This window comes from Pan paniscus, chromosome 3, assembly GCF_029289425.2.
Source record: "Pan paniscus chromosome 3, NHGRI_mPanPan1-v2.0_pri, whole genome shotgun sequence".
Taxonomy (NCBI): domain Eukaryota; kingdom Metazoa; phylum Chordata; class Mammalia; order Primates; family Hominidae; genus Pan; species Pan paniscus.
Genome location: NC_073252.2, coordinates 48,197,328 through 48,221,967, shown reverse-complemented (window position 1 = coordinate 48,221,967; position 24,640 = coordinate 48,197,328). Strand labels below are relative to the sequence as shown.

Below are 24,640 nucleotides of genomic sequence, written 5' to 3'. Positions count from 1 at the left end.
CTCACATCCTACTTATCCCTATCATAGTGCTTATCATCATACACTTAACTGTCTACTTACCTGTAACTCTCATAGAATATTAGTTCCTCAAAGACAGGGACTCTGTCATATTGACAGCATATCCTCTGTACTTGGCATAGTACATGACACATAGCCAGTGTTCAATAAATATTTGTAGAATGATTGAAGGGTAAATGATTAAATAAACGAGTGAGATGCAACTAAGAAATCACTTAAGAACTGAAAGAGGTCCCCAATTTTAGTATTCAGAAAGATATTGGGTGACTCTGGTCTTAACGTTTTGCCACATATACCCATACTCTCATTGGTTTCACATTGGAATGTCCAAGAATTTGAAATAAAATAAAAAGCCTCATGGCTTGTCACTTGGCCTTCCTTCCCAGAGTGAGCACTTTGACGACGGATGGATGGCTCTGAATAGGTGCAAATAGTTTTCATTCAATGGTTTTCAACCAGATAACACATAATAGAGTCATTATGTCCCTTAAGAGATTGAAAGTTAAATATATCATTTCAAAATTGCTTCAGCATATAGTATCATCTTTAAGCCAAAGAAATTTTAAACAATGGTAATCAACTCATGCCTTAGTGATCTCAAATTTTCAGCTATTATTTCCTGTACATGTTGTAGTCATATGCCCACTATTTGAGAAATCATTGTGAAATGGGACAACAGAATATTTATCATCATAAGATCCTAAGTTGCTGATATAAAAAGTATTTCTATAATAAACCCCTAGACAAATGAATGGAACAGAACCGCTGACAGATTGCTAATGTTTCATTTTTAGATTTACAAATGAGGGGAACCTGTAAAAGGAGGATTGAAAATGGAAAACATAAGTACATCCTGTAGACAACAAATGCCCTTCAGGATATGAGGTAGGGAATTAAAAGGCAATGCATTTCAGCAGTTTCTGAGAGTTGCTGGGAATTGAAATTTAGGTACCTCTGGCCTGTGCAAACACAGTGACAATCAGTAAGCTGTTTTCTTCTCTCTCTGCCCTTGTCTTTACCAGTGAGTGCCATTTGAACGCAGAGGACTGTCAAAGCAAAGATGTACGAAAGGAAGTTGCTCTTCATTTCTCAGCCTTGCCCTTTGGGAAGTAAAGGGACACTGACTAAGCGTTTCCTATCAACTGCATCTTGCCTACAGCCTGGATCTCCAGGACACTTAAGGACTCTGATAGAAACCATAACATAGAGCTGATAAACTAGCTTTCTATAAGGAAGAGACTTGGAGGAAATATTCCTTGGGGTTTTATTTTTTTATTTTTTTATTTTTTTGGTTGGGGTTGTTTGTTTCAATTCAAGGCATTTTGAAAACTGTCTCCTAAAGTGGTCTACCAGAAGACTAAGGGGATCCAAACACTCTACATGAGTTTGACACACCCCATGCTGTCTCTTGCAGAGCACCATTACTCTCTGGAGAAGCAATTCACCTCTCGGAGACATCAAGTCTGGTTCTACCCTTTTGATCGCAAAGATTGAGACTAGAGTTCAGAAAAATCATTCTTAGGTTGTTTAATCAAACATTTTTAATCAATATTTTTAAAGGATTGTCAGAAAACTACATTATTCAAAGAGGGCTGAGTTCTATATGTTAGAAAAATGTTCTGGTATTAAAGGGAATTGTAAAATATCAATGTAACAGGGTAGGAAAAGTCTAAGATTTATAATCAGAAATACACCATTTCAAACAGTGACCCGTACTAGTAGTATGACAAGTTACAAGTTGTACAAGTTACTGACCTTTCTAGGCCTCGGTTTTCTCACCCATAAAATAGAAAGAAAAAAAGCCCACTTTCCAGCATATGAGTAATAAATACATCATACTCGCAAAGTGCATAGGTCCAGACTATACTGGACATTCAATAAATGTTATTCTCTTCCACTCTTAACTCCCTACAAAATTTTATTAGAGGCCAGGCACGTTAGCTCATGCCTGTTATCCCAGCACTTTGGGAGGATCACTTGAGGCCAGGAGTTCAAGACCAGCCTGGCCAACATGGCAAAACCCCGTTTCTACTAAAAATACAAAAATTAGCCAGGTGTGATGACGCATGGCTGTAATCCCAGCTACTCAAGAGGCTGAGGCACAAGAACCACTTGAACCCGGGAGGTGGAGCTTGCAGTGAGCCGAGATCACACCACTGAACTCCAGCCTGGGCAACAGAGCAAGACTCTATCTAAAAATACAATAAAATAAAATGAAAAAAAAATTTTAAAATTGATTAGAAAACGAAGTTCCCCTGTCAAACAACTCTTTAAGACAGCCCTGAACTCTAATAAATTCAGATGGATACATTATAATATCAGATACAACATTTTATCAAATTAAAAGTTGACTATGAGATATCACTAAGAAAGAGAAGTGCTACCAGTATAATTGTATGTTGCTATTAATTATATAAAGCATCATAATTTCAGAAATGTTAAAATATGAAAATATGTGCATATTTTTGTAAAATCAATAAAATACATTAAAGTGTCTAGGATTTTAGATAAGCTTGGAAATACAACAGACACAAGAAACAGAAAACAAAGAGACCCATATTTCCTCCTATTGCTTAATCTCTTATCTTTGGAGGAAAGAAAAATCATTAAGGTGCAGGCCTGAGAGTCGAGCAATTGCTCAGTTAAGAGTTCCTTTAAATACCAGTTTACTTGGTTTATACCAGTGACTAGATACACAGAAACAACATTTGAGGGAAAAGGCATATGCAAGGAAGAAATAAAGAGCATTTTGTGTTTTACCGCCTTCTTTAAAAATCTTAATTTCAAGGTTTTTTAATACTTTGGTTTAAGTACTTAAGGTATGTAGTTCTAAATCTATAAGGAGATTAAATGGCAGTTTTCAAAGCTTGTAGAACAACACACACATAGAGCACTCCTGACCACTTAGTTATGTAACCTATAGCGACATTTAGTGGTGGTGCCCGCAAATTACAACTAGGTGTCCCAAAGGGGTAGGACAATTGTTTGTATAAAATGACTCAACAAAATTCTCCTTTATCATAGTGTGAGTGATGTCGCATAATCCTGCCCAAAAGGTTATTAAGAGGTCTTCTGGAGGTGGTGCTAGAGGTGGTAGAAGCTATGTCATTGCAATCTTACATTTGAGAACTAAACACTGACCTTTTTCTTCTCTTGCCCAAATTTGTATCTAAGGGGACTGGTGGGTTACACCCTACAATCCATAATGTCTCATCAAAGGGGTTTTATTTAACCCTATATAATGTGGCTCACTTTCCAACCTGACTCTGGCATAACATCACACGACAGATAAAGAAGGAAATCAAAGTAGTTTAAGCCCAAATATGTTTTATTTGCCATGTCCTGAAATAGTCCTGCAAAGCTGACTGATTTGGGGAAAATCTACATTCTGAAGAGAATCCCCTTGCTTTTCCTTCCTTTTTCCTGATCTCGGAGAAAGAAATCAACTCTGATTAGAAACATTTATAATCTATTATCTCTAAAGTCAGCTACCTGGAGACCTCCTCTGCATAAGATAAGGGGTTGGTTGGTGTCCACAACTCCTTATCTTAACCAAGACATTCTTCTCTATTGAGTCAAGGTCTTTAAACTCTTTAATTTAACTCTTTAAACCAATTGCCAATCAGAAAATCCTTGAATCTACCTATGACCTGGAAGCCCTCGATTCCAGTGGTCCTGCCTTTCCTGACCAAACCAATGTATCTCTTACAAATACTGGCTGATGCCTTGTGTCTCCCTAAAATGTATAAAATCAAACTGTATCCTGACCACCTTGGGTACATGTTCTCAGGATCTCTTGAGGGCTATGTCACACGTCACTGGTCTTTGATATCTGGCTCAGAATAAATTCCTTCAAAATATTTTAGAGTTTGATTCTTTTCATTGACATATTTTACATAGTTTGGTATTTTCTGCATATGCTTTTCTCCATAATAGAATCGTAGTGCTGGAAGAGACCTTAGGGACTATCTAATCCAATTCTCCCATTTGCAGATGATAAAGCTGTGACTCAAATATGCTAGCCAAAGGTCACACAGCTAGGAAGGGGCAGTTTCAGGCCTTGCCAAGAATTCTAAATGCATTGCTCTTGCAATTAAATGGCTTTGTCATTCATACAGCGCAGATTAGAGTATTGGCTATAGTTTTCAACACTTATTCATTGAGCACTTAATATAAAATCAAGTATATTAAAAAGATATTTACAGCTCTGTTAGAAAGTTTAAGATGAATTAGGGATTAGTACATAAAAAACAAAGTCCATGAAAACTAATAGTTAAACATATAGTTTTGACAACTCTACGAGATAGGTACAGTTACTATGACCATTTTACAGTTCAAGAAATTGAGACAAAGTATTATTGGTAACTAGTAAGTCCAAAAAAAGAAAAAAACTATAAAAGTTACATAGAAAAGTAAATGCAATCATACTGTAATACATGGCTCAGCTGTTAAGTGATGGTAACACAGGCTCAATGATAGAAGCTACAACTTTCAAACAATCATGTTTGGAAGACAAGAGGGGAAGTATGTGTTGAAGAACAGGGCAAGGGAGACAGAGATAGGGGATGTAAGAAAACTCATCAGTTTCTGTAGAAGGCATGAATAGACATCTAAAACTAGCTGGACATGGTAGCTCATGCCTGTAATTCTGGCACTTTGGGAGGCCGAGGCAGGAGAATCACTTGAGCCCAGGAGTTTGAGACCAGCCTGGGCCACACAGCAAGACCCTAAACTCAACAAAAAACTAAAAAATAAGCCAGGCATGGTGGCACAGACATAATCCCAACTACTCGGAGGGAGGCTGAGGTGGGAGGATTGCTTGAGCCCAGGAGGTTGAGGCTGCAGTGAGCCATGATAGTGCCACTGCACTCCAGTCTGAGTGACAGAGCAAGACCCTGTCTCAGAAAAAGAAAATATCCAAAATTGAAAAATTAACACAAAAAATAACATAAGCACAGGGATGTTTGTATAGAGGTGAATCCAAATGAAAAATGGAAAAGGGAGTTAAAGTGATTGCCTACAGAGAATAGTAGGTATTAAGAGCAGGGGGAGGTGGAATGAAATACTACTGTTTTTAATTATAAGGTTTGTAGGACTGTTTGATGCTTTAAAATATGTACTTTTATGATATGAGAAAATATAAAATCAAATTTAAAAACTAAAACATAATATAGGCAAATCACTAAAAATATTGCTTTCAAATTATGTGTAAAAAAGACAACCATGTTTCACAAGCATCTCTAAATAAGCTGAAACAGAACATTTTACACAATGATCTATTTATGTTATCTGCACAAGATGTAAAACATCAACCAGTGGCCCATACTCAAAGGCCTTATTCCTATAAGTAAAAGGCAAATCAACTCACATTCCTATATTTTAAGTTGAAATAGAGTATTTGTGCGTGTATGTATCATTTTTTATGATTCTCCTCTTTGACTGACTTTTTGAAATCACCGACCAACACCCCAATGGCATTAGTGTAGCCTTGGCTGCTGCAGTGCCCTGCCCACATCTCCTCCTCAGGACTGGAGCACTCACTCCTTCAGCTGCTGGGACTGTTAGTAGAAGATGGCTCTCAGCTGAGTTATTTTCTAGTGATTGCCTTTAGCCAGCATGCTGCCTAGCCCAAGGTCACCAGACCTTTCCAATAATAGTGGTATAAAGACTCGGTCCTCTTGACCCAAGGCAGAGCAACTCTGAGGTGCCGCTCAGCTTCAGAACTGTCCCACGGATCAGCTGGGGCCTCCGTTGGAGCTGCTCGCCTGCTTCCTGCTCCCTCTTTTCTACAGGTGTTGATCTCATCCTCAGAGCACTCCCCAATAAACTTCTTGCACACAAATCCCCAGGTCAGTGTGTGTTTCCAGGGAATCTGAAGACAGTCCAGTAAGAGCCTTTTTACTGTTCTACTAGATACAATAATATTATTATTTTAGTTTAAGAGATATTAAAGACAAAGTCTCTTGACTCTTTTACCTTCCTTTATTTAACTTCCTTTTTCAGAGTTTTAAATGGTGCATGCCATGTGCATTAATCTTATCTTACATAGCAGAGTGAAATTTATCTTTAATGTTTAAGATAAATATTAAACTTATTTAATATTTAATATAATTTACTATTTGAATGTCTACTATATACAAAGTACAGTGAAAAGTGAGGAAGGGGAGGGCAGAAGAATCCACAATGAGTAAGCAAATGAATCAAATGTAGTTTTTTCCCTCCTTGAAGAGTTTATAATTTGGTAGAAGAGATAAAAATGTACACTAATTACTGTAATCACTGGAATGTAACAAAGAAGTAAAAAGTGCTATGGAAGTTCAGAGAGAAGATAATTTTGTTGGTTTTGTATTTGGTTAGGGTGGAAGAAGTGAAGGGTTGTTAAAATTTCCCTTCTTAACCTACTTCACATCAGCTAGCCTTTCAACATTAGATTGGAGTTCGGTGGATGAAAAAGGCAGAAAAGTGATTTAATACAGATGTAACAGACAAGAGTAAAGGCTTAGAGGTTACAAAGGGTGGTGGTGTTTGGGGAATAACTATTATACTAACAGAGTTTAACTGGAGCACTGTAGGTACGAAACAGACAAGCAAAGTGAATGCTAGAAGGGGGAATCTGTCTAGAAATGTATCCTCTTCTTCTGTTACAACCACCAAATCAGGCAGATCTTCTTCTGTCATACCTGCCCAATCAGACATTCTAGGACAGGAACAGTGGCTTTGACCAAGCCAAAGATCATCACCTTTCAATGTGTCATTAGGAAGGCTGGGGACTGCACCCCTGGGTTCCAGGCCATCTGGGCCGCCGTGAGGCTCCTGCCCACTACAGATGCATTTGCTTTTCCATTGAGCTATTGCCAAAGTCCCAGAGGGATTCTCATTCAAAGGTTTTCCAAAGAATTGCTTTTAATACACTATTACATTATAATTTAAATAGCCTCTTGTAGGGTAAATGCACGTGACAGCAATAACTGAAGCATACTTTTAGAATGACCCTGTATGGCAGATGCACCTGAATCTGTATTCCAAGCTAGGGAATTAGGGAGTGGCCAACCTGGACATTAGTTCCCTGTCTATGAGAAACACAGGAGCCCCCAAGCCCCATTCTGTGGAACACAGACCATAACAGAGAATTGAGGCCCTGAGTTTTCAGCTTGATGAAGGTTAAAGGGGGAGATCGTTAGCGGGAGTGTTCTGTGAAAATGCTATATCAACTGCATGCTGTTTGCAAGCACTGTGGTTTTCCTACCCAGCCCGCCACCACTGGGTCAAGTGGATATATTGTCTGGTCCACCACCACTGGACTATTTCTGTATGTAAGGTGGGGTTCTCCTGTCTAGCCACCACCACTGAACTCTCTCCCCTGTATGTAATCCCCTCATAAAACCCCATGTCTCATTTGCTGCTTCTAGGTCTCTTCTTCAGCCTCTTGAACCTGATGCCTTTCCTGTTGAGGTTAATAGTTGTTTAACACAACATCTCTCCAGGAAAAAAAAAAAAAATTAAACTTTTTCATCAGCCAAATTTCAAATTTCTACAAAGTATCTTTTAGTATTTGCTATCATAATTTTCTCATAGAATATTTTGATTATCTATTTTTCTAAATGTACTCTTTTGTAAAGATCTCCATAATTTAACTGAACAAAAGCTGTTTAATTCACTGTGAATGAATATTCTTTTTATTCAGTGCCCTCCTTTTAATTTTACATTTCTACCAACTTCAGCCCAAATCCACTGACTTGGAAAACCATGTTCCACCTTTTATTTACAAGGCAGTGGGGAGGAGGGAGTCAAACTCTCTTCCCTTCCTGATAATTAGTGGTCTAATTAGCAACCAATCAGTGTTCTGTGTTTTTCCTAAATATCTGACCATTTTTTAAGTCACAGCCATATTTATTATATGAAGATGTCATGTTTGTATAATTTTAGGCTTTGGTACATTCACAATTGCATAAGTATACCCTGAAACAAACCTTTTCCATCCTAAACGTCTGAACACAAACCGCCCAGTGACCATTTCAGACCATTGCATAGTGATGCTACCAGCTGGCTAACAGTTCAGTTCCAGCAGTGACAACTTCTTTGCCTGTGTCACAGTATCTTTTGTGGGCAATTTTTGGGATATTTTATTTTGTCCTTTTTTTGTAAAGCCAAAATGAGACAAAAATAAATTCATATGCTAAAATTAATGATAATAAATGAAGATCTCATCAAAATCATACAAGAGAGACAAAGAAGCAAATTCTTAGCTCTCCCAAAAGTGGAAACTCCTAACTTTCAATCAAGACATGATGGAACTTAAACTTGTCAATCATGTATTTAATGGGAAAGAAAAAAATTAAAGAATGTATATGAAATGAGACAAATATATCAATGAATAGGATATCTAAAAGGAGTAATTAGGATTTTAGAATACATTTTTAGCTCTCTAGCACTAGCTATCCATCCTACCCCATGGCACCTTGAAATTTTCAAGTCCATTGATCATCTTTTATGCATTCATCTTTCATGCACATTTTCAAGAATGTGTTATGCCTGGAAATTGGCAAACACGCTAATTCAGAGATAATCTTATTTCAACATGGCAGTATAGGCAGATATTCAAATAAGGACATTATTTATAAGAAAACATATAAAGCTCATGGCTAGTTACCAGAAAACAAAAGCTATCATTATTTGAAATTTAGAGCAGATTCATTAATCTCTGCGAAAGAAAACAGAATTTCATAACTGGAGGAAAAATAAGACATATGAATCATGCCTCCATATAATGCAGTTCTATAAAAACCTGAAATAAGCAAGAAAAAAACGAGGACCTAGAGAAAGAAAGTCAAATGTGAGTGAATGATTAAATGCATATGCACTCAAGAGGGACACTAATCTATTCAAAACATGAAGCAGGTAGCAGAAAGACTGGACCAGGTTTGGTCTGATGACAGAGCTGTTCAGCTTCCAGCATTCCATGCCAACATTACAGAATTTGCTCTCCTGTTGGAAATTTCCCTCATTTTTCACCAAGGAAGAATCAAGGGCTTTTAATTAATTGTGCAAGTGAAGGGAATAACCTGTTGCTGTTCAAATTCTCTGACTTTACAGACAGGTTCACCATTGGGACTAAGAAACCTATGAGATGATAAATTGGTCATTAATTTTATGTTTTCACATCCAGTTATTCCTACCAGACTCTTTACTCCTAGTACTTAGGAAGAAGTTTCCAAACCCCATCATCAGAAATGTGTGGAACCTTCTAAACTGCCCCCAAAATAGAGAGTTCAACTTCTTAAACTTAACTGAAAACACAGAAAGACTCTACCAATTCTCTGGCTCACACCTGTAATCCCAGCACTTTGGGAGGCCAAGGCGGGTGGATCACTTTAGGTCAGGGGCTCAAGACCAGCTTGGCCAACATGGTGAAAACTTGTCTCTACTAAAACTACAAAAATTAGCTGAGAGTGGTGGCACACACCTGTAATCCCAGCTACTTGGGAGGCTAAAAGAAGAAAATCAATCTAACCTGGGAGGCGGAGGTTCCAGTGAGCCAAGATCATGCCATTACACTCTAGCCTAGACAACAAGAGTAAAACCCTGTCAAAAAAAGAAAAAGAAAGAAAGAAAGAAAGGGAGAGAAAAAAAGAAAGAAAGAAAGGAAGAAAGAAAGAAAGAAAAAACAAATGAACGAACTGATATTTTAACTTGGAAAGTATTACAGAAGAGTACTTTGGCTGAATTCAAATGTAATTCCAGATTTTTTTTTTTTTTTTTTGAGACTGAGTCTTGGTCTGTTGCCCAGGCTGGAGTGCAGTGGCACGATCTCGGCTCACTGCACCTTCCATCTCCCAGGTTCAAGCAATTCTTCTGCCTCAGCCTCCTGAGTAGCTGGGATTACAGGTGTGTGCCACCACACCCAGCTAATTTTTGTATTTTAGTAGAGATGGGGTTTCACCATGTTGGTCAGGCTGGTCTCAAACTCGTGACCTCATGATCTGCCCACCTTGGCCTCTCAAAGTGCTGGGATTACAGGTGTGAGCTACCACACCTGGCCTAATTAGAGAAATTTGTAAAGAAAATGTTAACTTTCAATTGTACCTATTTATAGAGAAATTAATTATGAAAATAAATAAGAACAAGATGGGTAAAAACAGGACTTTATACCTTCTCCAAAAGATGTACCTTAGCCTTGGAATTGGGATTATTTTCAGCTCCCAATGCCAGACTCTGAGCCAATTTGTTCATAGGGGTTGGCTAGGAAAGCCTTCTTAGGTGCCAAGTTTCTTGGGCCAAATATCAGCATGTGGACATCCCTATGTGTTGGTAATCTCTAGCTAATTTACCAGTGGCCAGAGACTCCATGTTCAGTCAAAATGGCTCATGTCTGTTCCCAACCAACAGAGAGCCATAAACTTACTATCTTCTCTATCTACAGGCAGGTCTTCAATGTAAAGTTCTACATGAGTAACCATGACCCACATCTGCAGAAAGTCGACTGGTCCCTAGTTCAAAAAAAGGTTTGGGTTTATTCCACACTTCAGCATATGTCTGTCTGACTGCACAGTGGGACAGAAATCTTGCCAAATAACCTGGCACTCTTCACTCTGGCTTTCAGAAGACCAAAAACCATAGAGCCATGGTAAGTAACCTGCCAAGACAATAAATTGATAAATCTCCCAATTTCTTAACTCAGGATGAAAGTGGACTTGGATAATTTCTCAATCTTCAGTAATTCAGTATCACATGTTTTTTTACAAATATATAGAAGGAAAGGAGTGAAAAACTTTAAAATCTCACTGGTGATGATGTAGAAACTACCCACCCATAGGCTATATGACAGTTGTTCTTAAGGTAGTTTAAATATATCAGAGTGATAAAGAGTGTTTTTATTTTGTTTAAATCCAGAGCTAACCACCAAAATTTCAGTTTCTCTCTCAATTTCTCCCTCTCACTTTTCATATATTTGTACACAGTGCCTAGAACAATACTCAATAAATATTAATATGTATTAAATGAACAAAAAACCAAATGTTAATCTCTAGAAAGAGCTCAAGGCTCTCTCCCCCATTCTCCTACACCCACTCCTACGGAGAACATATATGGTGGGTATGATCGTGGCAAGGACAATATTGGGTCACATTTTTGGTGTGATAAAGGTTAAAGATCTGGGGCCATAGCATTTCCTTTGGATTTGATCACTGGAATCCTGACTTCCTTTTGAATTCTCTCTCCTGTACTCCACTCCCCCAACTCCTACCCTACCCACAGCAGGAGGAAATGCCACTGTCACTCTCCTTCTCCTTTTCCTCCTTTCCTTCATTGCCTCCACATCCCCTCTATAGAAAGGCAAGCAGAAACCAGGTGTATTAGTCCGTCTTCATCCTGCTGATAAACACATACCCTAAACTGGGCAATTTACAAAAGAAAGAGGTTTAATTGACTTACAGTACCATGTGGCTGAGGAGGCCTCTCAATCATGGCAGAAAGTGAAAGGTACATCTCACACAGCAGCAGACAAGAGAAGAGAGAGAGCTTGTGAAGGGGAACTCCCATTTTTAAAACCATCAGATCTCAGCAGACTTATTCATTGTCATGAGAACAGCAAGGGAACGACCTGTCCCCATGATTCAGTTACCTCCCACCAGGTGCCTCCCACAACACATGGGAATTCAAAATGAGATTTGGGTGGGGACACAGCCAAATCATATCATTCTGCCCCTGGCCCCTCCCAAATCTCATGTCCTCACATTTCAAAACCAATCATGCCTTCCTAACAGTCCCCCAAAATCTTAACTCATTTCAGCATTAACTCAAAAGTCCATAGTCCAAAGTCTCATCTGAGACAAGGCAAGTCCCTTCCGCCTATGAGCCTGTAAAATCAAAAGCAAATTAGTTACTTCCTGGATACAATGGGGGGTACAAGCATTGGGTAAATACAGCCATTCCAAATGGGAGAAATTAGCCAAAACAAAGGGGCTACAGGCCCCATGCAAGCCCAAAAATCCAGTGGGGCAGTCAAATCTTAAAGCTCCAAAATGATCTCCTTTGACTCCACATCTCACATCCAAGTCACTCTGATCTAAAAGGTGGGCTCCCACGGACTTGGGCAGCTCCTCCCCCACGGCTTTGCCGGGTATAGCTGCCCTCCTGGCTGCCTTCCTAAGCTGGTGTTGAGTGTCTGCCACTTTTCCAGGTGCATGGTGCAAGCATGGTGGATCCACCATTCTGGGACCTGGAGGATGGCGGCCCTCTTCTCACAGCTCCACTAGGCAGTGCCCTAGTAGGGACTCCCTGTGGGGGCTCCAACCCCACATTTCCCTTTTGCATTGCCCTAGCAGAGGTTCTCCATGAGGGCCCTGCCCCTGTGGCAAACTTCTGCCTGGGCATCCATGCATTTCCATACATCCTCTGAAATCTAGGCAGAGGTTCCCAAACCTCAATTCTTGACTTCTGGGCACCCACAGGCTCAACATCACATGGAAGCTGCCAAGGCTCAGGGCTTCCACCCTCTGAAGCAATAGCCCAAGCTGTACCTTGGTCCCTTTTAGTCACAGCTGGAATGGCTGAGATGCAGGGCACCAAGTCCCTAGACTGCACACAGCAGAGAGACCCTGGGCCTGGCCCTCAAAACCATTTTTTCCTCCTAAACCTCTGGGCCTGTGAAGGGAGGGGTTGCCACAAAGGTCTCTGACATGCCCTGGAGACATTTTCTCCATTGTCTTGGTGATCAACATTTGGCTCCTCATTAGTTATGCAAATTTCTATAGCCAGCTTGAATTTCTCCTCAAAAAATGAGATTTTCTTTTCTATTGCATTGTCAGGCTGCAATTTTTCAAACTTTTATGCTCTCTTTCCCTTTTAAAATGGAATGCCTGTAACAGCACCCAAGTCACCCTTGAATGCTTTGCTGCTTAGAAATTTATTCCACCAGATACCCTAAATCATCTCTCTCAAGTTCAAAGGTCCACAAATCTCTAGGGAAGGGGCAAAGTGCTGCCTGTCTCTTTGCTAAAACATAACAAGAGTCACCTTTGCTCCAGTTCCCAACAAGTTCTTCATCTCTATCTGAGATCACCTCAGCCTGAATTTCATTGTCCATATCATTATCAGCTTTTTGGTCAAAGCCATTCGACAAGTCTCTAGGAGGTTCCAAACTGTCCCACATTTTCCTGTCTTTTCCGAGCCCTCCAAACTGTTCTAACGTCTGCCTGTTACTCAGTTCCAAAGTTGCTTACACATTTTTGAGTATCTTTTCAACAGCACTCCCAGTACCAATTTATTGTATTAGTCTATTGTCATGCTGCTGATAAAGACATACCCAAGACTGGGTAATTTACAAAATAAAGAGGTTTAATGGACTTACAGTTCCACGTGGCTGAGGAGGCCTCACAATCATGGCAGAAGGTGAAAGGCACATCTCACATTGGGGCAGACAAGAGAAGAAAGAGAGCTTGTGCAGGGAAACTCCCGTTGGTTTTTGTTGTTGTTGTTGTTGTTGTTGTTGTTGATTTTTTTTTTTTTTGGAGACAGAGTCTCACTCTGTTGCCAGGCTGAAGTGCAGTGGTGCAATCCTGGCTCACTGCAACCTCTGCCTCCTGGGTTCAAATGATTCTCCTGCCTCAGCCTCCCGAGTAGCTGGGACTACAGGTGCACACCACCACACCCAGCTAAATTTTGTATTTTTAGTAGAGACAGGGTTTCACCATGTTGGCCAGGATGGTCTCAATCTTTTGACCTTGTGATCCACCTGCCTCAGCCTCCCAAGTGCTGGGATTATAGGCATGAGCCACCACACCTGGCTGAAACTCGTGTTTTTTAAACCATCAGATCACGTGAGACTTATTCACTATCACGAGAATAGCACAGGAAAGACCCACCCCCATGATTCAATTATCTCCCACCAGGTCCCTCCCACAACACATGGGAATTCAGGATGAGATTTGGGTAGAGACAGAGCCAAATCATATCACTAGGGCTAGCCACAGGATAAATAAGGCCTGTAGAAACAGCTTTAGTCCTTCTGTGTTAGGCTAGAGACATGTCCTCCTTTTCCTTTAGCCATCTTGTCTTGCTTCCTGTGACCACAGGATGAACACAACAGAACAGAATGAAACTCAAGGAAAAAGATTAAGGAAGCTGTTCAGTCTGAGCCTCAGAGCTACCTTGAGGAAAGGTGTCATACATGGGAGCATCCAGGAGACCTAGTCACAAATCACGGGATGGTTTGTGACCAAAAACCCCAATAGTGATAAAGAGAATAGATTTGTCTGGCCTTGCCTTTTGTACATACATCTCTTTAGAAAAAAGCTTAATTTTTGGTAAATGGCTGGTTAAAGGTTTAGAGCTTGATCATGGTAAAAATCATCTTGAAATAACACATAAATAAATAGATCAGCAAGAACTGCCTTCAATAAATGGAATTAATCCATAACCTCCCCCAAAGACTTCAGAGTGGTAAATACAATATAATATCTACAGGGCTTCACTATAAAACTACACAGGGTGAAATGTGGGAGAGGGAAGGATTCAGTCCCTCTCAAAGGCCTGAGAATAAGACAATAACACATACAACTTCTGAAGAAGCAATAGCATAAAATTCATTGACATCCTCAATAGAATGACAAAGACATATCCAAGTCACCTACAAGTAGGGGCAGAGCCTAAAGGCTGTCCTCAAAGGCCTCAACCTCATCTATAGCTATAGCCCCTTCCAGACCTGCCTTGGTCCATTATTACCCTTCTTTCTTGGGGACAAATTAATATGTATTAGAATAGCTAATCTCCAATATTTTTATTATATCCCTACTGGCAACTAACTTTGCAAGTAAAGAAGCTTTATAGTTGCCAAATTATTTAATTCTATTCCATCTTTTAGAGAAGTCTAAGAAAAGTCAAAGCTTATAGAGCCCAGGAGTGGTTACTTTCCATTACAGACTAAGTTATATGTAAAATTAGACAGGGCAGTTGGAAAAGAAGACATTCAAACTCCTAATACTGTTCTCATGATGCACTTCGTTATTATTTTATGTGAAAAGAATTCTGCAAACAGTAAAGTCATTTTCTTGCTTGCTTGCTTTCTTGCTTTTTTTTTGACAGAGCCTTGCTCTGTCGCCCAGGCTGGAGTGCACTGGTGCAATCACTGCTCACTGCAACCTCTAACTCCTGGGTTCAAGTGATCCTCCTGCCTCAGCCTACCAAGTAGCTGGAACAGCCACATGCCACCATGCTAGGCTAATTTTTGTATTTTTTACAGAGATGGGGTCTCACTATTTTGCCCAGGCTAATCTCGAACTCCTGGGCTTAAGCAATCCTCCTGCCTTGTCTTCCTGAAGTGCTAGGATCACAGGCTCATGCCTGTAATCCTGGGTGTGGTACACCCAGCTCAAAGTCATTTTTAAATGTGATTATAAATGCTACAATGTATACAATTTTGCACCACCTTAATATGAATTTTTTATACTAGACTTTGTTATAACTCAGGACTGCTCTACTTCTAAAACCCTAAACTATTATAATAGTCTACTACCACAACCATCTACCCCTCCAGCTTTAGTATTCCATTTCTCCTAACTGTTCCTGTTCTGTGTTCTAAACTCCCAAATCCATATTTCCTTTCATAAACTTGCTACTACTCCAAACCCATACACAATCCTCTTAGATCTCTTCACCTGAATGATTTACAGACATACAAACTCAGTATGTCTAAATTAACTTTATATTTTTCTACAAACCCTGCCTTCTCCTTGAACCCCGTGCTTCACAGAGACCAAACTATTGTCCACTGAATGGGTTCTTCTGAATCTCTCCTATGTATTTGCTAATATCTTTGCCTGAACTTACATCCCCACATTTCTACCCAATTCCTTCCCAATTCTCCTCCAGAAACATGCCCACTCAACACTTACTCATCTCTCAAGACACATTTCAAATATTACCTCTTACTACCTCTTCTTGATTACATTTCAAGCAATCCCTTCCACACCAAGGCAGACTGCCCACCTTTATTTTGAGTTCCCAGTGATTTCTACATGTTCCAAAGACTTCTGCAATGAAGCAGAGATTATTATTATACCTATATGGGTTAAAAGACTTTAGAAAACCACAAGCCATTTTCAACTCCAAAAGAAATCTCAGGAACTCCTAGATCTACCATCATGTTAACCTCTTGAGTCACACTGCCCATCAACAGTAGACTGAGGTATGCATACAGTCTGCCAAGACCAGCTTGGTCGGGGAGACCCTAACCCAGTGGCACTAGAGGAATTAAAGACACACACACAGAAATATAGAGGTGTGAAGTGGGAAATCAGGGGTCTCACAGGCTTCTGAGCTGACAGCCCCGAACAGAGATCTACCCACTTATTAATTAACAGCAAGCCAGTCATTAACATTGTTTCTACAGATATTAAATTAACTAAAAGTATCCCTTATGGGAAATGAAGGGATGGGCTGAATTAAAGGAATAGGTTGGGCTAGTTAACTGCAACAGGAACATGTTCTTAAGGCACAGATAGCTCATGCTATTGTTTGTAGCTTAAGAATGCCTTTAAGCGGTTTTCCGCCCTGGGCAGGCCAGGTGTTCCTTGCCGTCATTCCCATAAACCCACAATCTTCCAGCATGGGCGTTATGGCTATCATGAACATGACACAGTGCTGCAGAGATTCTGTTTATGGCCAGTTTTGGGGCCAGTTTATGGCCAGATTTTGGGGGGCCTGCTCCCAACACAGTCTCTAATTTTGGTGAGGCCTAGGAAACATGAGAGTAAAGATAGTGGTAATGGGCTCAGATAAATAAGGTAGAGAGGTGAGAATTGGATTGGAAATACATCTCTGCAGCTATCCTTGCACAACAGTGACCCCCAAATTAATGTAATCACAACTTTCCCCCTTCCTCTACTTTGCCAGAGAAACAGGTCTTTGTGACTAGGAGAGTCACCAGGCCTGGGTCTTTTGTTGCATTGATTTGAGGTACAGGATGAGTTGAAGAACAAGAAGAATCACAACAGCTAATGTAATCTGTACTAGGGGAAGAAGAAAGAACAGGAGGTAGGTGAGGAGAGAAGACATCCAGAGAAGACAGTGTGAGAGACAAGAGCCAACTGGGATGTTTTGTGGTGGAGGAGTCCTTTGAGGTGGATGTTTTGTGATTCCTCAGTGCCCTTCTTTGAGCAAGGCATGTGAGAAGTCCTCCTCAGTGTGTCACCTGAGATATCCTATTTCATTGAATCTAGGATGCTATTTCTCATAAGGGACATTATTATATTATCTATTGATAAAATATAGAATTGAAAGAAAAAGAGATGGGGAAAAGATTTTTATTTCCTGCTTTGTACTGTATAAAAGAGACTATAGGCATTTTAAAGGAATTTTTAAGAAACTTGTAATTTTTTTATTGTTTTTAGCACTTTTTAATAGGATATTAGACAGGTGTTTGGGGCTTTTGTGTTTTTTGTTTGTTTTCAAGTGACTAAGTGCAGAGATTAACTTAAAGGCAGCTAAGTTTTACATAGTTATATTTAACTACCTAGAGCTTTCTTCAACATTAATAAATACAGATTTTTCAGATGCCTCTTCCCATCTCACTTTCTGGTACCAAGTTGAAAAAAGCATTAGTGGGGACCCCAAATAATGATAATATCTAATATTTTTTAACACTTTGACTTAAGACTTTTAAAATGAATGAACTCATTTAATTTTTACAACAACTCTGTAAGAAGATAAGAGTTTATTATCACTATTGAACATAGTGAGCTTAGTAATTGCCCAAGCTTATATAACCAATAAGTGGCAGAGCTGGGATTCACATGCAGTCATTCTGGATCTAGCGTCCATGTTCTTAATTGCCATATTCTACTGCCTCACACTTTAAAAACACACCATGTTTTCCATAAAAGGAAGCCACTTATTACTCCTCCACGTAAATAAAGTCAATTGCACTATGACTTTATGCCGTATACTTCAGTAAGCAGATATACACCCAAAAGCCTAGTATAATAAGAAAAACAACAACTTTTAAGCCAACTGATCATTGAAACATGCACAGATAAAAAGAATATTATTAGACAAAGTGAAGACTGGATTTCTTACAACTATAGTTGTTTTATCCTGGAAACTAAAGAGCAAGTAAATCAAGAAAGACAGTTACAGTTATTTGGAGGAAAAAATAAAGACTAAAAGACACTGGTAAGAAAGTTGCAAAGATTGAAGATTCTCTTCATTTGACATCAAATTATGCAAATCATATGCAAACTATGCAAATCTGCATGAAGATAGGAAGAATCTGTGGTTGTTTTCTTTCATTAAGCCTTATGTAAACACAGCTCTGGGAGCAATTCCTTCCATTGGCTTGATGAGAAGAGAGGGTAATGTAAAGAGGACTTTGTTTTGCAACTAGGATACCAGCTCAGCCACAGTAGAAATAGGCACTAGAATAGGGTAGAGTCCTGTGGCCTCCATTCCAGGCCCTAGCTCTTGGACAATATTTCTAGACACCCTGGCTCAGAAGGGAACCCACTGTCTTGAAGGCAAGGACTCAGTTCTGGCAGAATCCATTATCTGCTGACTAAAAAGCCCTTAAGTTCTAAATAATCAGCGGTGGTAGGCAGACAGTACTCCTTATGGGCCTTGTTGGTAAGACTCAGAGCTGTGCTGGCTTCAGGTGTGTCCCAGCACACTCCCAGCTGTGAAGGCTATGGGAGAGGTCCCTTCACCTTGAGAAAAGAAGAAGGAAGAATAAAAGGGACTTTGTTTTGCAGCTTGGGAACCAGCTCAGCCACAGAGGAAGAGAGCACCAAGTGGGCTCCTGGGGTCCCTGATTCCAGTCCTTAGCTCCTGGACAGCATTTCTGGACCTGCCCTGGGCTAGAGGGGAACCCACTTCCCTGAAGGGAGAAACTCAGGACTGGTTCTCTGTTGGTTGGGAACAGACACGAGCTATTTCGACTGAATGTGGAGTCTCTGGACTACTGGTAAATTAGCTAGAGATTATCAACACATAGGGATGTCCCCATGCTGATATTCAGCCAGAGAAGCTTGGCACCTAAGAAGGAAAACTGACGAAGCTTTAGCCAGACTGGCAAAAAAAAAAAAAAGAGAAATAATACAAAAATATAAAATCAGAGATGAAAACAGAAATATTACAACTGAAACCATAGAAATTCAAAGGATCATTAGAAGCTACTATGAGCAACTACATGCCAATAAAGTGGAAAACCTACAAGAAACATGAATTCCTAGACACATACAAACTGCTAAGATTGAACCATGAATAAATCCAAAACCTGAATAGACCAATAACAAGTAATAGACCAATATCAAAGCTGTAATAAAAAGTCTCCCAGCAAAGAAAAGTCTGGGACCCAATGACTTCATGGCTGAATGTTAGCAAACATTTAAAGAACCGACACCAATCCTACTCAAACTATTCCAGAAAAAAATAGAGTAGGAGGGAATACTCCCAAACTCATTCTACAAGGCTAGTATTACCCTGATTTAAAAAAAAAAAAATCAGAAAAAGAAAACTACAGGCCAATATCCCTGCTGAACACTGATGCAAAAAATCCTCGACAAAACACTAGCAAACAGAATTCAGCAACACATTAGAAAGATTATTCACTAGGATCAAGTGGGATTTATCCCAAGGATGCAAAGATGGTTCAACATATGCAAATCAATGTGATATATCATATAGACAGAATAAAGGACAAAAACATTCATTTTAATTGATGCTGAAAAAGCATTTGATAAAATTCAACACCGCTTCCTGATAAAAAAACCCTCAAAAAACTGAGTATAGAAGGAACGTACTTTAACACAATAAAAGTCATATATTACAGACCCTCTAACTAGTATCATATTGAATGGGGAAAAACTGAAAGCCCTTCCTCTAAGATCTGGAACAAGACAAGGATCCTCACTTGCATCACTGTTATTCAACATAGCTGTGAAAGCCCTGGCTAAAGCAGTCAGACAAGAAAAAGAAATAAAGTGCATTTAAACTGAAAAGGAAGAGGTCAAATTATCCTTCTTTGCAGATGAATAATATTATATTTTGAAAAAAACTAAAGATTCCACCAAAAACTATTATACCAGGTAAAAAAAAAATTAGTGAAATTACAGGATACAAAATCAATGTACAAAAATCCATAGCATTTCTATATGCCAGCAGCAAATAATCTGAAAAATAAACCAAGAAAGTAATTCCATTTACAATAGCTGTAAGTAAAATAAAATACCTAGGAATAAACTTAAAGAAGTGACAGGTCTCTACAATGAAAACCATAAAACATTGATAAAAGAAATTGAAGAGGACATACCAAATAACGGGAAAGATATTCCATGTTCATGGATTGGAAGAAACAATATTATTAAAATGTCCATACTACACAAAGCAATCTACAGATTCAGTGCAATTGCTATCAAAATACCAATGACATTTTTTAAATAAATAGAAGAACGATCCTAAAATTTATATGAAACCACAAACACTCACAATAATCAAAACTATCCTGAGCAAAAAGAACAAAACTGGAGGAATCACATTACCTGACTTCAAATTATACTACAGAACTACAGTAACAAAACAGCATGGTACTGGGTGGCATAAAAACAGACATGTAGACCAATGAAACAGAATACAGAACCCAGAAATAGATCCATACATTTACAGTTGACTTATTTTGGACAAAGGTGCCAAGAACATACATTGGAAAAAGGACAGTGTCTTTAATAAATGATACAGGGAAAACTGGATATCCATATGTAGAATGAAACTAGACCCAATATCTCTCGCCATATACAAAAATCAAATCAAAATGGATTAAAGATTTAAATCTAAGACCTCAAACTATGAAGCAACTACAAGAAAACATTGGGGAAACTCTCCAGGACATTGGTCTGGGCAAAGATTTCTTGAGTAGTACCCCATAAGCACAGGCAACCAAAGCACAAATAGACAAATGGAATTATATCAAGTTAAAAAGCTTCTGTACAGCAAAGGAAACAATAAATAAAGAGACAACCCACAGAACGGGAGAGAATATGTGTAAACCATCCATCTGACAAGGGATTAATAACCAGAATATATAAAGAGCTCAAACAACTCCATAGAAAAAAAAATCTAATAATCCAATTTTTTTAATGGACAAAAGACCCGAATAGACATTTCTCAAAAGAAGACACATGAATGGTCAACAGGTACCTGAAAAAATGCTCAACATCATTAATCATCAGACAAATGCAAATCAAAACTACAATTACGTATCATCTCACCCTAGTTAAAATGTCTTTTATCCAAAAGACAGGATACAATGAATGCGGTGAGAATGTGGAGAAAAGGGAATCCTTGTACACTGTTGGTGGGAATGTAAATTAGTAAAAGCACTATGGAGAAGAGTTTGGAGTTTACTCAAAAACTAAAAATAGAGCTATCTCATATGATCCAGCAATCCCACTGCTAGGTATACATCCAAAAGAAATCAGTATATGGAAGAGATATCTGCACTCCCATGTTTATTGTAGCACTATTTACAATAGCAAGATTTGGAAGCAACCTAAGTATTCATCAACAGAAGAATGGATAAAGAAAATGTGATACATATACACAATGGAGTACTGCTTAGCCATAAAAAAAAAATAAGATCCTGTCATTTGCAACAACATGGATGGACCTGGAGGACATTATGTTAAGTGAAATAATCCAGGCACAGAAAGACAAACTTCACATATTCTCACTCATCCATGGGAGGCAAAAATGAAAACAACTGAACTCATGGACATAGAGAGTGGAAGGATAGTTACCAGAGGCTGGGAAGGATAATGGAAGCTGGGCAGGGGAAGTGAAGGTGGTTAATGGGTATGAAAATAGTTAGATAGAATGAATAAGATATGCTATTTGATAGCACAATAGGGTGACTACAGTAAATAACTTATCGTACATTTAAAAATAACTAAAAGAGTATAATTGGATTGTTTGTAATACAAGGAAAGGAGAAATGCTTGAGGTGATGGACACCCCATTTACCCTGATGTGATTATTACACATTGTATGCCTGCATCAAAATATCTCATGTACCACATAAATATGTACACCTATGTACCCATAAAAATTAAAAATAAATTTTAAAAAAGAAAATTTTGTAATCCTTTCATCACTATGGTAATTTAAAAATGGTTTTTATGTGCCTTCTAGGACTCTCTACTTCCAAATCTCCAGCCCTTATACAATATGCCATTGCTCTTTTGCATTGGTGCTAAAAGCCAAAAGTATTATTTACATCAAAAGTTAAGTATGTTACATCAGAATTGGTATCATTAAATTCAAAAGACTCAATTGGACCATGAGTATACCCTAATCCATGTGCCAATGAAACTGATTTATAACAAACTCTAATGCTCAGGATAAAAAATTCCCAAGTATTTGATTATCTGAGGTAATTTGCATTGGCTAACTACTTAGGAACAACTATTTTGACACTACATTATTCTCACTTCAGATGAAAACCATTATAGAAAAAAAGCCCACTCTTCAACCTATTCTGGTAACATAGAACAGCTATTTCATTGCCATTTCTGTTGAGTCTATAATCCTCGAGATAAATGAAAAAGAATTCCAATTCCTCAAACTAAGTAGAAAAGTAGATGCATAGAAAATATGGTAAGCATGGAGAAAGCCAATTAAAAGGGCCTAAAAAGATTTCTGCTAGTTATCTCTTTAGAAAGAAAATCCACTAAGGATAATGGAGCTGCATAGATAAATAAAATATGATTTCTGCCTTAAATCTCCTCAGACTTTTAAACTTTCAGTTGGAATCCAAGATATGAAATTTTAGATTTATCAAAGCATATATAGTATCAGTGGGGGGTGGAGAGGGAGATCCTTAAAAGAGGCCCAGCAATTCTTTATTAATCAGAGTAAATAAACTATCCTATTCTCAGTGAATATAATCTGTCCTATCCTTTATTGACAGGAGAAAATCCTGCTTGCCACTCAAGCTCTTTTAAAAAATATGATGGGGAAGTAAACTGAATCTACTGGGTGACATCTATAAAATATTAGCATTGTAAGAGACTACAGAGAATTTGTTCAACTGCCTCATTGGTCAGATAAGGAAACAAGAGGAATAAGACCCAGAGAAGTTATTTTTGTCACAGTTACGTAGTGACAATGGAATAAGGACCAAACCTGATACCAATTTTTTACTTATTATGCCAAATAATTTTCACCTAAGGACTTCAATTATTTATGCTTTCCTAGACCCAACTTAAAAATAATTGGCTACTGACCACATATTCCTATTCCCTTAAAATTAGCAAGTAATATCTGATCATAGATTACTTCCAGAGCAATCTTCCCAAATATATTAATAATCATGTCACTTCTCTGCTTTAAAAATCATTTTATTCCCAGTGGATAAATTCCAACATAGGTTCTTTCATGACATAATCACTCAGCCTAGACTTCCAGATCTTCCACTTCATACCTTATATTCCAGGAACGCCAAACTGCTTGTAGTTTCCAAAATGAGAAAGATTGTTTGACCCTGCCTTGCTTTGCACAGGTTCCTCCCTCCACCTGACAAACTATTCTCCCACTTGTTTTCAGGAAGAACTTCTATTCATCCCTTAAAGCACATCTCCCAAAGACTACCCATTCTACCTTTCAGGATGAAATTAATCACAGCTTCCCTTGTACTTCCAACATTGCTCTGCTGTTAAACGAATCACATCACTCAGCAATTATCTCTATCTCCATCTACTGGACTGGGACTCTTTAAGGGGATAGTCTATAGCTTTGCATCTCTACATTTCCAGCTTTGACTACATAAGACATATTTAATAAATATTTGTTGAATTAAATGAGTGGGGTGGGGGCTAAAATAAGTGCAATTGTTTCTGTCTCCTTTTGTTTATAAGAGAGAGATCTGTTCAAAATACAGTTGACAACAATCAAGGAAATGTGGTAAAGCTGAAGATTACCACTTGCAATTATTACTTGTTTTGAATTAGCAGAAAAATGTTTGAAACCTGATTTTGGAAAAGGAGCTACAGCACGGAGAACAATTCATACTCAATGTGCATTGATTTCAGCAGGATTTTTGAAAGAGAAGCTTTCTTGGAACAGGTGACCTTTATTACCACTTTGCTTTAATTGCAAATACTTACAGTACTTTGTGCCTATTAATTTGTCAGCCCTGCCAGGAGCAAAGCCAAGAAACCACAACAAAAGAAAAATAAACCTTTAAATGCAGGCAATAAAGAACTGGCTCTAAGTAACAATTACCTTGGGTAATGCAGAAACACTAAGTAGCCAGCACAATTCACTAAATAAATTTCATTCTTAATTATAGAAAATAAGGATGGCAAAATAAAAACTTCATCATTCATTGTAATTTGTAGGAATCCAAAGGGAAGTATAGATTGCTTCATTTTATTTTATTGAGTAGAACAGTTCAGCTTCACTGAGGCAATCACACCCGGCAGAAAGGACCTTGCCTGTTTATTCGTAGCAATATATGTGCAACCAAGGGGCAGAGGATCCAGACATAAACTGCCAAGAAATTTCTCTCCAGTCATTCCAGAGGTCATTTCAATGATAGCAAGTCGATGCAACTGAAGAATTATTTGGCTAGTGTCTAATT

The 24,640-nt window shown here is 38.6% G+C and overlaps 1 protein-coding gene across 3 annotated transcripts in view; it reads right to left on the bottom strand.

The window, feature by feature from the left end:
• RASGEF1B (RasGEF domain family member 1B) overlaps positions 1–24,640 on the bottom strand; it is a 617,711-nt gene that overhangs the window by 418,061 nt on the left and 175,010 nt on the right. The gene's annotated exons all lie outside the window — the stretch shown is intronic.